The sequence below is a fragment of the Dermacentor variabilis genome, chromosome 6 (genome assembly GCF_050947875.1).
Source record: "Dermacentor variabilis isolate Ectoservices chromosome 6, ASM5094787v1, whole genome shotgun sequence".
NCBI classification, from domain to species: Eukaryota; Metazoa; Arthropoda; class Arachnida; order Ixodida; family Ixodidae; genus Dermacentor; species Dermacentor variabilis.
Genome location: NC_134573.1, coordinates 14,610,980 through 14,624,057, shown reverse-complemented (window position 1 = coordinate 14,624,057; position 13,078 = coordinate 14,610,980).

The following is a 13,078-nucleotide window of genomic DNA, read 5'->3' as shown; positions in this document are numbered from 1 at the left end:
CGATAATGAAGGTGAACTTACACACGCATGACCGAGGCCTATGATAGCTTTTGCTTAAATGATTTCTATTGTGAGCTGATTATGACTACGACCTAGAATGACGCATTCTTCTAAAGCAAATACACATCCACACGTTTCGCAGTGCTGTGCAAGAAACCCCCCAGCTGTAATACAACTCTTAGCATTGCAACAATGTTCGCGCATTCTATCATTCAGACATCGGCTAGTCTGACCGACGTAACGTTTTCCACACTTGAGTGGAAAACAATAAACAACACAATGTGCGCAATTAACAAACTTGTTTTTATGATTCTTATCACAGCTAGGAGGAGCCTCCTTATTCGGATTAGTGAGCTTACAAATGCTCATAATCTTGTTAGGGGCAGAAAACACCACACGAATATTCGCTCCCTTGGCGATTTTCTTCAGATTATGTGAGACGGTGTGGATATACGGAATAATGCTTGTCTTACCCCGACGATTAGCTTCGTGCCAATTGTCTTTTTTAAGCTCTCTTAGAATGCGTTCACCTACGGACACTTGTAAGGACACGGGATAACCAGCCTGCGAAAGCCGTTCGCAGTGAGAAGCAAAGCTAGACAAAATGTTGTGATTGCATGATTTTTGGAAATAATTATTTACGCAAACTCTAGGAATGCCTCTCTTGACCGACTTAGAATGAGCAGAATGAAACGGAAGATGTGGTTTGTTGGCCGAGGTTCGTAGTACCAACAGCATAAAAACCGTTTTGTGTGCAAAAAACATGGACGAAAAAAAGAAACAACACAAGGACGAACGCTTAAGCGCTCGTCCTTGTGTTGCTCATTTTCTTCGTCCCTGTTCGCGCACAAAAAGTAAAAAAAAAAAACAAATGAATCTGTTCCAACTAGGCCGACTCGCGGTTAAGCCTAAAAAAGTCATGACATACCAACTCGCCCAAACTGCCACGCTTTTGATGCTCAGCCAATTGAGCTAGCGCGGTGCCGTCTTCCCATCCGCTTTCTGGGGCATTTATGTCTTACTACTAGAATTAACCCTGGGACCGCTAGCCAGAGCCACCAGTCATAAACCTTGGCGGCGGATGTGGAAAATCCTTTCTGCCGCAGGCGTCACAAGTACGTTATCTTTTTCGGGTGAAGGCAACTGGTCACTAAGGCCACATGTGCTACCTGAAGGCATCAATGTTGCCGCATTCGAGAACCTCGTTAGGTAATGAACGAGAAGAAAGAGGGTTAACCGAGGGACCCGGTTGGTATGAGTTAGTGTCTCTTCCCAATCTTAAGGTTACAGGTTTATGATCTCTACCCAGGCTATTTATTAAAGTAAAGTTACATATGTCTCACGGATTCGTCTGTGAGCGCTGAAAACGCATTGCAGGAAAGCCAACTTACACATCTGTGTAGAGCACTACAGTTTACATTCGCAGCACCGCGCCAGCGTCGACTGGCCGGCCAGTCGGTGCCTGATAACGGCGCGAAGCGACGAGCTCAACAAGAGTAGCGCATGCGCACAAAGTTCACTGGAAGCGCAAGTTGCGTCTGCTAGGCGTGACGCCGCCCCTGTCTCGATTAACTGAGCTTATCGGAGACAGCAAGTGCGCGTGAACACGGGCTCGTCTTAGGATCTGGGGAAAAAAAATCAAAGCGTTTTTCTTAAGCTGGTGGAACGCCACGGCACCCCGCCGAACTGTATATATCTGCATTGCAATACGCGCGTCACGCAATGCATTCGCGGCCGTCACCACGGGTAGGCCGTGGATGCAGCGCATGGCAGCAGAAGAGGCTGCCGCACACGAACGTTAGCGCGAGCGAGATCGCGCCCGTAAGGCCAACCCCGTGTGTCGGCAACGGCACGCAGAAGCCATGGGGGAGACGCTTGTGCAGTCGCGATGCCTACTGGTCTTGTGATCGTCATCGACGCGTAGTGATGTAGTGCTTTGCAAACACGATCACTAGCGCGCATTGTATGCTCTGCGCTTGTCAGCTCAAAATGGACAGACCTGGTGCGGGGCCTTTTAAAGCCACACAGTACGCCGATCCTCGTGTGCGATGACTTTAAAATTGATCTGGCGAAAAAGTACGGCAAATCGATCGAGTGTTTTATGCTAGATCATTACTTGTTGAAACTGAAGACGCTACAGGAACCCGCGACGCAACACCGTTCCTGCATTGATCTCACGTTTGCAAGCAGGCTGTCATGCTCCGATGGCAGAACCTCTCACAACAGCGATCACAAGGAAATACTGTGCGAGTGATAGTCGTCCGTGAAAGTGTGAGTGTGTGCGTGTAATTACCGGCACATGACCTGAAATAAAGGCTATAAACTAACGATATGTGTCTTCATTCAAATTCAACGTTGAATAATATACAATACCAAACAAGCAATCAAATCACATATGCATAGCATCGGGTCGCTGAGCATTTCTTGGGTTCTTTGCGTACTCTTTGGCTTTGGACGTTGCTTTGATTCAGTTTTCATTGGGGGAAAGCTTCGCGTTAAACCACTTTTGTTTAAGAAATTGGCTTTGATTTTTTTCCATGTTCGCCTACGCCGTGGGTCAAGCTGTACTGAAAAAGGTTGCGCTGAGCCATCAGGAATTATACCGCAGGAAGAATCTCCAAACAGGCGCTCAACATATTGGAGAAAGGACCGATTCCAGAAGAATGAGTAAACATTACATGGACTCCTGCCCACGAAGGCTTGTCCGGCAACGAGTAAGCGCACGCATTGACCCGAGAGCTCATTTACCGGTATACCAATGTAGCCTCTCCAGCCAGGGAGCCCCAACAAAAAGAAGGCATAAACAATTACAGCGAAATTCTCACTTATAGAATGGGAAGGAAAACACTGCCAGAGGCGCATAAGAAACTAAGTAAGCAAGAAGACATAACATGCAGGCAACTCCAAGCAAGGGTGATCTGCAACCCCTACATTCTGAAGAGATGGCACGATAACATTGAGAACATAAATTGCAAGCACTGCGGGGCAAAGGCGGACATGATCCGCATAATATGGACATGTCCTAGATACAAGAAACGCGACAGGAATAGACAATCCTGGGAAATTTTAATGACCAGCTCGAAGGAAGATGATCAAAGAAAAGTCATCCGCATGGCCCTGGACACCCCTGAGCTGCAAGGAGCATCAGCCAGCTGATAAGGGAGGAGCAAGCCGAAGAGACAGGAAGACGCTTGTCTCTTTTGCGCGTGCAAATAAACGTTACCTCTCTCTCTTGCGCGGAGACACGAGGATAAGGCCGAGAAACGACAGGGATGCGCAAACTTCTTCAATATGTATTTCAACGAACTAGCCCATCTGCGTCCTAAGTATAAAGGTCAAGCTGTACGCCTGGTCGACCGAACTTTAGAGATATTGTTACTATATTCTTTTCTTTATTCTTTGTTTGGCATATTTTTAGCTCATATATGGATCTATGAGAACAGGAGTAGATGGTGCCGTCTAACATCTCCTTGCATAAAGTTGATACCAATAATAATAAAAAAAGAACGTTCGACCAGAGACGCGCCCGCTGGCAGTGGCCTATTTGCCTTGGCTGCCGCAGCGCCTCAAGAAGGTGGATGCCAAATGCGGTGTTCTCATCATATTTTCGCACCGAACAGACTTTCGCGTCTATGCCGTGTGGTAATTTAAAGAAAAGATGTATGTTCAAACGAGAAGCAGACTTCATTACATGCCGCTTGGGAGTTATGTGGCATGCGCTACCACGCCCACCACGTTAGCTTAGCGGCTATGCGCTGCTAAGCGCGAGGTGCAATCCCGGCAGCATTTCGATGGGGGCGAAATGCAAAGACGCCCGTGTCCCGTGCCTCTTCGGCAAGAATCCCTTCGGGGTCAGAATTGACGCGGAGTCCACCGCCACAGCGTGCTTCATAACCAAATCGTGGTTTTGGCACGCCAGGCTGGCAAGTGCGTTTAGAGGAATCTCTACCTCGGGCCTTCGATGCTGCGAACATGTTCGATGCAGAAACGCTTTTCTGAAATTACCACTCGGCTTAATTTAGTCAATTTGTTGCATTTGAGAGCCAAAGTTAAATCGCACTCACTGTTGGAATCAGAATTTGGGTTTAAGGCTGGATATCTTCAAGAATGCTTCCAAATTGTGCTAAGCTTAAAAAATAGAAGCAAGAAGTTTACATATTTGTAGCTTTGCACCAGGGTGTAGGAACCAAATGGTTTTCGCTTTCGTTTTCTTTCGTTCCACTGAAAATTTTCCTCCCCGGTTCTGCTCCCATAATGAAAAAAGAAAAAGATTATTCCTAATGGTTCATAACGGTTTTTGTTTGCGTGCAAGAAATTTTGAAGCAAAGTACCGGTCAACACATTTTTCTCAATGAGTGAATTACGAGTTCTGAGTTCATGTTCAGTGCCTTGAGCCAAGGCATGGAGCATGATCTCAGAAGATCATCGAGTTTACTCGCCGAAATGCGAGACCGCTGTTCAAATAAAACGAACCTAACCGACAGATAACACTTGGTTACTAAAGCATTGTACACGTAGAAAACGAAATGATAGGCTCTTCTGCGCGCAAACCCTGGGTTTTGCCAGGATGACAATCCGCTAGTGCACTGAGCAACAGGTTGAAATTATTGCTCCGCTCAACGGGCTATCGGTCGCATTATCCCTGCCTGATATACGTGCGGTGGCGTAGAGGTAGAACACCCGCCTCGCGTGCAAGAGGTCCGTGGTTCGAATCCCGGTGCCGGCAATTTTCCACCGGATTAAAAAAAAAACTATCCGCGTGTTGATAAAATTGCACAAACAGGCCTGGAGTGTGGCCTGATCCCGGTGACCAGAACCGGTAACGCACTCCCTCACCAGAGCAGGATTGGCCACCCTGGTGCAGTACTTGGCCACAACCTCCTATATGAACACAACAATCAAACCCCGGCCCTCAGTCCCCAGCAGCTGCGAAGCAACTGACCACGGCGGCGGTCAGACCTGCGACGCAGCAGAGGGTGCTAAGAATCACTGGCTCCGGACAGGCCGCCATTGGAATATGAACCTGGCAACGTTTAACGCTAGAACGTTATCTAGTGAGGCGAGTCTAGCAGTGCTATTGCAGGAATTAGAGGGCAGTAAATGGGATATAATAGGGCTCAGTGAAGTTAGGAGGCCAAAAGAAGCATATACAGTGCTAAATAGCGGGCACGTCCTGTGCTATCGGGGCTTAGCGGATAGAAGAGAACTAGGAGTCGGATTCCTGGCTAATAAGAATATAGCTGGTAACATACAGGAATTCTATAGCATTAACGAGAGGGTGGCAGGTCTTGTTGTGAAACTTAATAAGAGGTACAAAATGAAGATTGTACAGGTCTACGCCCCTACATCCAGTCATGATGACCAGGAAGTCGAAAGCTTCTATGAAGACGTGGAATTGGCGGTGGGTAGAGTGAAAACTAAATACACTATAATAACTGGCGACTTTAATGCCAAGGTAGGCAAGAAGCAGGCTGGAGACAAGGCAGTGGGGGAATATGGCATAGGCACTAGGAATAGCAGGGGAGAGTTATTAGTAGAGTTTGCGGAACAGAATAATATGAGGATAATGAATACCTTCTTCCGCAAGCGGGATAGCCGAAAGTGGACGTGGAGGAGCCCGAACGGCGAGATTAGAAATGAAATAGACTTCATACTCTGCGCTAACCCTGGCATCATACAAGATGTGGACGTGCTCGGCAAGGTGCGCTGCAGTGACCACAGGATGGTAAGAACTCGAATTAGGTTAGACCTGAGGAAGGAACGGAAGAAACTGGTACATAAGAAGCCGATCAATGAGTTAGCGGTAAGAGGGAAAATAGAGGAATTCCAGATCAAGCTACAGAACAGGTATTCAGCTTTAACTCAGGAAGAGGACCTTAGTGTTGAAGCAATTAACGACAATCTTGTGGGCATCATTAAGGAGTGTGCAACGGAAGTCGGTGGTAACTCCGTTAGGCAGGATACCAGCAAACTATCCCAGGAGACGAAAGATCTGATCAAGAAACGCCAATGTATGAAAGCATCTAACCCTACAGATAGAATAGAACTGGCAGAACTTTCGAAGTTAATCAACAAGCGTAAGACAGCTGACATAAGGAAGTATAATATGGATAGAATTGAACATGCTCTCAGGAACGGAGGAAGCCTAAAAACAGTAAAGAAGAAACTAGGAATTGGCAAGAATCAGATGTATGCGTTAAGAGACAAAGCCGGCAATATCATTACTAATATGGATGAGATTGTTGAAGTGGCTGAGGAGTTTTATAGAGATTTATACAGCACCAGTGGCACCCACGACGATAATGGAAGAGAGAATAGTCTAGAGGAATTCGAAATCCCGAAGGTAACGCCAGAAGAAGTAAAGAAAGCCTTAGGAGATATGCAAAGGGGGAAGGCAGCTGGGGAGGATCAGGTAACAGCAGATTTGTTGAAGGATGGTGGACAGATTGTTTTAGAGAAACTGGCCACCCTGTATACGCAATGCCTCATGACCTCGAGCGTACCGGAATCTTGGAAGAACGCTAACATAATCCTAATTCATAAGAAAGGGGACGCCAAAGACTTGAAAAATTATAGACCGATCAGCTTACTGTCTGTTGCCTACAAAGTATTTACTAAGGTAATTGCAAATAGAATCAGGAACACCTTAGACTTCTGTCAACCAAAGGACCAGGCGGGATTCCGTAAAGGGTACTCAACAATAGACCATATTCACACTATCAATCAAGTGATAGAGAAATGTGCAGAATATAAGCAACCGTTATATATAGCTTTCATTGATTACGAGAAAGCGTTTGATTCAGTCGAAACCTCAGCAGTCATGGAGGCATTACGGAATCAGGGTGTAGATGAGCCATATGTAAAAATACTGGAAGATATCTATAGCGGCTCCACAGCCACCGTAGTCCTCCATAAAGCAAGCAACAAAATCCCAATAAACAAAGGAGTCAGGCAGGGAGATACGATATCTCCAATGCTATTCACAGCGTGTTTACAGGAGGTATTCAGAGACCTGGATTGGGAAGAATTGGGGATAAAAGTTAATGGAGAACACCTTAGTAACTTGCGATTCGCTGATGATATTGCCTTGCTTAGTAACTCAGGGGACCAATTGCAATGCATGCTCACTGACCTGGAGAGGCAAAGCAGAAGAGTGGGTCTAAAAATTAATATGCAGAAAACTAAAGTAATGCTTAACAGTCTCGGGAGAGAACAGCAATTTACAATAGGCAGCGAGGCACTGGAAGTCGTAAGGGAATACACCTACTTAGGGCAGGTAGTGACGGCTGATCCGGATCATGAGACGGAAATAATCAGAAGAATAAGAATGGGCTGGAGTGCGTTTGGCAGGCATTCCCAAATCATGAACAGTAGGTTGCCGTTATCCCTCAAGAGAAAAGTATATAATAGCTGTGTCTTACCAGTACTCACCTACGGGGCAGAAACCTGGAGGCTTACGAAAAGGGTTCTACTCAAATTGAGGACGACACAACGAGCTATGGAAAGAAGAATGATAGGTGTAACGTTAAGGGATAAGAAAAGAGCAGATTGGGTGAGGGAACAAACGCGAGTTAATGACATCTTAGTTGAAATCAAGAAAAAGAAATGGGCATGGGCAGGACATGTAATGAGGAGGGAAGATAACCGATGGTCATTAAGGGTTACGGACTGGATCCCAAGGGAAGGGAAACGTAGCAGGGGGCGGCAGAAAGTTAGGTGGGCGGATGAGATTAAGAAGTTTGCAGGGACGGCATGGCCACAATTAGTACATGACCGGGGTTGTTGGAGAAGTATGGGAGAGGCCTTTGCCCTGCAGTGGGCGTAACCAGGCTGATGATGATGATGATGATGATATACGTGCTAATGCTGACGTTGGCTGACGTCGGTTGTTTCGGATTGCCCACTTTTCCCTTAAACCAAAAACCAATATAACATATTTCGGTTTCAATCCGAACCAAAATAATGTGCAACTTTTCCGTTCAAGTTCGGGTCAAAACAATCGTGTTTATTGCGATAACAGTTACACGCCAGGTGCATTTAAACCATCGCCATCGTCGTGATGTTCGACATAAAGTCCAAGGGCGATAACGCCGTCGCCGCGCGCCCTGCGCTGTGTGTGCGAGCGCGAGGGGAGCCGACACCGCGGCGCAATCTCGCCCGCGCGAAAGGGGGGAAAGCGGAAGCGCCTAAAGCCCCTCAATTTTTCAAAAGTAGCGCCATTCTTAGATCTTTCCGACACCCCGCTCACCCTGGCGCCTCCTCCTCCACGCCTCCTGTCTCCCCAGCCTCCTCCGCTCCCCCATTGGCCAATCTGTGTCACGTGGAAGCAGGCGCCGCGCTTTTGTATATTTTTTTCTTTCCAGCGCGGAGCAGGCGCCGCGCTTTTGTATATTTTTTCTTTCCAGCGCGCGCCGACCTCCATTGTTGGGCCTGCGCGACGAAAGTACGGCAGGCGGACTGACGGAGTGCGTTAGCGTTATACAATGTGCAGGGCCGAGAACATAATTGCGATGCCATGCTGCTGCGCCTTCGGTTGCCGCAACAGACACAGCGAGGGCAAAAAGTTTTTTGCTTTGCCGTCCGGCGAACGCAACGCAAAAAGAAGTGTGGAGTCGCAGGATCGGGCGGGCTGACTTCGAGGAAGTGGCAAAGAACGCACGGCTTAATGAAGTAAGGGCCATGGCTACTCACAACCTCTTATTTCGAGCCTAGTTCACGCCTTCCGCTTCGAAAAAGTGTGTGTTAATGCTCTGCGTGGTTTTTAGCGCGTTGTCTGACTTTTTTTTTTCGAATGTGCTCTCTTTGTTCCATGTAGTTTCGTCTTGCGGTGAAATGCACGCATCTGCAGCTGGCCTGTGACATAAAAGAGACTTTATTCAGGGTGTGTTTTGAGCTCCACCAGAAGTTCGCACATTCTCGACGCTTTTGCAAGGCTCAGTATGACTTACGATGCAGTCTTAGCTTCGAATGTACGCCCGGATGTATTGCTTTGGTTTGTGGTGATCAACGTTTTTAACGTTCCGAAGCGACTAAAGCTAAAAGGTTGTAGTGGATGGCTCCGGATAACTTTATCTAGCTCGCCTGGGGATGTTTAACGTGCACTTTGATCGTAGAGTCGTACGTGGGCCGGTAAATTCCCCGTTGGCGTTTCATAATACTCGCGCGCTAGCGCTGCTTTAGAAGTTGGCGCCTCGGCGCGATTGTATTTCTTCAATAAATTTTATTTACTAGTTGTTACAACTTGTCATTATTTCGTATTATTGACGGCGCCTCCAGGGCACCAAAGCGGCAACGGGAACACCAAAGCTAGAACCAGGGCTGGATGGGGCTCGCCGAAGCCTGTGCATGCCAAGGGGGTATAAGGTCGCGGACAGCCAATTTTGTATGCGAACACTCCCTGCGACGCCTGCATTAGTGTAATGTTACGTGCTCTTCAGAGGCCTGCGTTAGCCATTACATGTGCCTTCCTGGAGCAGTACTTGTAAAAAAGAACAATATATCGTCACGATTACCAAAGCAACCCGCAATGAAAAAAAACGGCCCTGTTGCCAGGCATTGCTGACCGCACACAGCCGGAATCTCTCATGCGCCGACCGAAGAAAAGTGTCCTGCAGGTACATGAATGAACCTACGAAACCACGTACACATACTTTAACGCTGTCAACACCTGAAACTTTGGTAATTACGCGCGTGTTTGAGTACACCGCGTGCTTGCGTCGTGTTTCAGCAACATGAACTCTCAACGTCGCGCGCTTTACGCCTTAAATACGCCTTGAATAATAGTAATTTTCTCTATTTCTTCCGCAATTCCAAGACGAAATTCTAAAGGCCAGTTACCGACTGACGAACAAAGATCTCGATTGAAAAAACTGCTCCGCAGGGCTCGAACGAACTTTTCTGTGGATTTCCTCCCGTAGCGTGTTAGCCGTCGTCTGCTACGGCAGGCCCACCACCGGCGGCGCCACCGCCGAGGCCGCGCCGAGCGGAGGAGGAGGGAAGCGAATGGCGCTACTTTGGAAGATTGAGGGGCTTTAGAAGCGCCGTCTTCCGTCACGCGCGACGCACCCAACACTTGCGAGGGTGGGGCGCCTTTAAGGTCCAGCTCAGCTGCGTATGCGAAGGCTGCGCAATGTCACGCAGCTTAGCGACCTGCGTCGATGGCTCGTGGCTTTGCGTGTGCTGCCTTCTCCGTTTGCGTTGAGCGACAGACGGCACGAGGGTCACCTCGCTCGCTGCCGCTCACGCCAGCGTTTCGACAGCGAGCGTCCGCGGTTTTCGAGCTTGATGTGCTCATGTTTGCGGTGCACGCTGACACCATGCTTGCTAACTTAATGAGCAAGCAAATGTTAACAAGTTGATACGGTCGATAAAAGCGATATCCTTACTTCATATGGTTGTCTGCTAATATGCTATCGCAATCGATGCTTCGCCTTTCTGGCGAAACTGCGATATTTCTTTTTTCGTTTACCGTTTTTGTTTTCCTGCTCGTCACCAAGAACAAACATTGCAGTTATGTTAACTACATTTGTTAGAACAAAGCGAACAAATTTGTCATATCAATTTATCTCTTACGTGAACTTGTAACATTGATTACATAGCTTTTGGAAACATCCTGCTCACTTATTAGGGGTATAATTGAGAGTCATGTGTAACACATTATTGTGTTAGCTATAGATGCACTGTTAGATAAAATTTACAGAATTATGATATCGGTTTTTGTTGCCGAGTTAGAGTAGTCGACTTGATCGTTTCGTTTTCTGAATATGTGCGACTTTGGATAATATCTACAAAACATTAACGGCATAAATTGATAACTCGCTACGAACAGTGACTAGATTTAAACTTCCTCTTCCAAACGCAACAAACCTAATCAAGTTTGGGGTAGTGGTTGCAGAAAAAAATCAATTTCTTCTCTCCCATGTATTTCGATGGAGCCCCAGAGCTAAAGTTTCATCTTAATGACAAGCAACGTTGTGCGCAGGTGAGGGTGTTAGGAGGGGCCGGTCCTCTGGCAGATTATTCAAGCCGACGCCACTGAATGCGCACTTTTGTTTGTAGGCAGATTGTTACAGGAAGCCAAATTTATAAAGAAGCTAACAGCTGCGTTTACGATAGGTAGCGAGCCACTGGAAGTGGTAAGGGAATACATCTACTGAGGGCAGGTAGTGACCGCGGATCGGAATCATGAGACGGAAATGATCAGAAGAATAAGAATAGGCTGGGGTGCGTTTGGCAGGCATTCTCAGATCATGAACAGCAGGTTGCCATTATCACTCAACAGAAAAGTGTATAACAGCTGTGTCTTACCAGTACTCACCTACGGGGCAGAAACCTGGAGGCTTACGAAAAGGGTTCTACTCAAATTGAGGACGACACAACGAGCTATGGAAAGAAGAATGATAGGTGTAACGTTAAGGGATAAGAAAAGAGCAGATTGGGTGAGGGAACAAACGCGAGTTAATGACATCTTAGTTGAAATCAAGAAAAAGAAATGGACATGGGCAGGACATGTAATGAGGAGGGAAGATAACCGATAGTCATTAAGGGTTACGGACTGGATCCCAAGGGAAGGGAAGCGTAGCAGGGAGCGGCAGAAAGTTAGGTGGGCGGATGAGATTAAGAAGTTTGCAGGGAAAACATGGCCACAATTAGCACATGACCGGGGTAGTTGTAGAAGTATGGGAGAGGCCTTTCCCCTGCAGTGGGCGTAGCCAAGCTGAAGATGATGAATAGGTGCGTTGCGTCCAGCGCGCTGTAAAATAAAGAATTTAAACACATTTATCAACAGCTGCGTGTTATGCATTCTACATTAGATTTGATGGACATGAGCATTAGTGTGCCCCTGGCTGTCTTGGAAAACATTTTAGTTCCAGCGGACCAGGAGGGAAGGAAGACGTTGACCAACACAATGCACTAACTTCGACAATTTTGTTCCCAGGAGAGACCACCTGCATACACCAAGTTAAAGTACCATCATACCTTACATAGAGCAGTGCCTCTGTATGTAGTTTTGTGGGATGTTTCAATCCACATATCTGACAAGCCGCTTCTGTGCATCGGAGAAGGCGCCGGCAAAGGAATGACATGCAGTAATATATTGTAACGACGTGGCATCGACGAGCATGCGGAGCAGCAACGCCAAGAAATGCACTTTATCAGTCGTCCGAGGGAAAACAACAACGTCTTCTTTGTTTCCCCGCTTCACCTAAAAACCCGCGCTACTTCAGCGTCGTCACCACTGGCGCATACCCGCTGCATTATGGTTGTGCCAAATATAGTTGTGTCATTCGCACCCCTTTAGAAAAGATCATCGCCCCGATGATAGAGGCTTTGAAAGCAGCGGTAAAGAACTGCGCAGTCTTCTCAGTCCTCATAGTACGGCTTCATACGAAGCACGTGAACGACCTCGGGTAAATTCCGTCGGCGCTTTGAATAGTGAGAGCTGTCTGGAACGACTTCGTAGTTGACGTCACTGATGCGTCGGAGAACTACGTAGGGCCCGAAGTATTCGCGCAGGAGCTTTTCAGGGAGCCCACGCTTTCGAATAGGTGTCCAGACCCACACGTTGTCGCTGATGTTGTATGTTACGGCTCTGTGCCGAAGATTGTAGCATCTGGCGTCACAGTCCTGTTGTTCGTGGATTCGCAGACGCGCAAGCTGCCTAGCTGCCTTTGCTCGGTGTGTTATCTCTTCAGCACCCGTCTCGTTGTCAAATTCATGAGGGCGCATTGCGTCTATAATGTAACCACACGGCCGTATACGAGACTGAAGGGTGTCGTGCGAGTGGTCTCTTGACAAACCGTATTGTACGCGAAGGTGACATAAGGTAAAACCTCCGTCCCAGTTCTTATGCTCTACATCTACGTACATGCTTATCATATCAGCCAGTGTGCTATTGAGTCGTTCTGTCAGTCCGTTTGTTTGAGGGTGATACGCCGTTGTCTTCCGGTGGGCGGTACCACTTAGACGTAGAGCGATATCTAAAAACTGGGCCATGAACGCAGTACCTCTGTCCGTGACGACTACTGCGGGAGCGCCATGCCTTAAAACGATGGATTCCAGAAAAAATTGTGCCGCT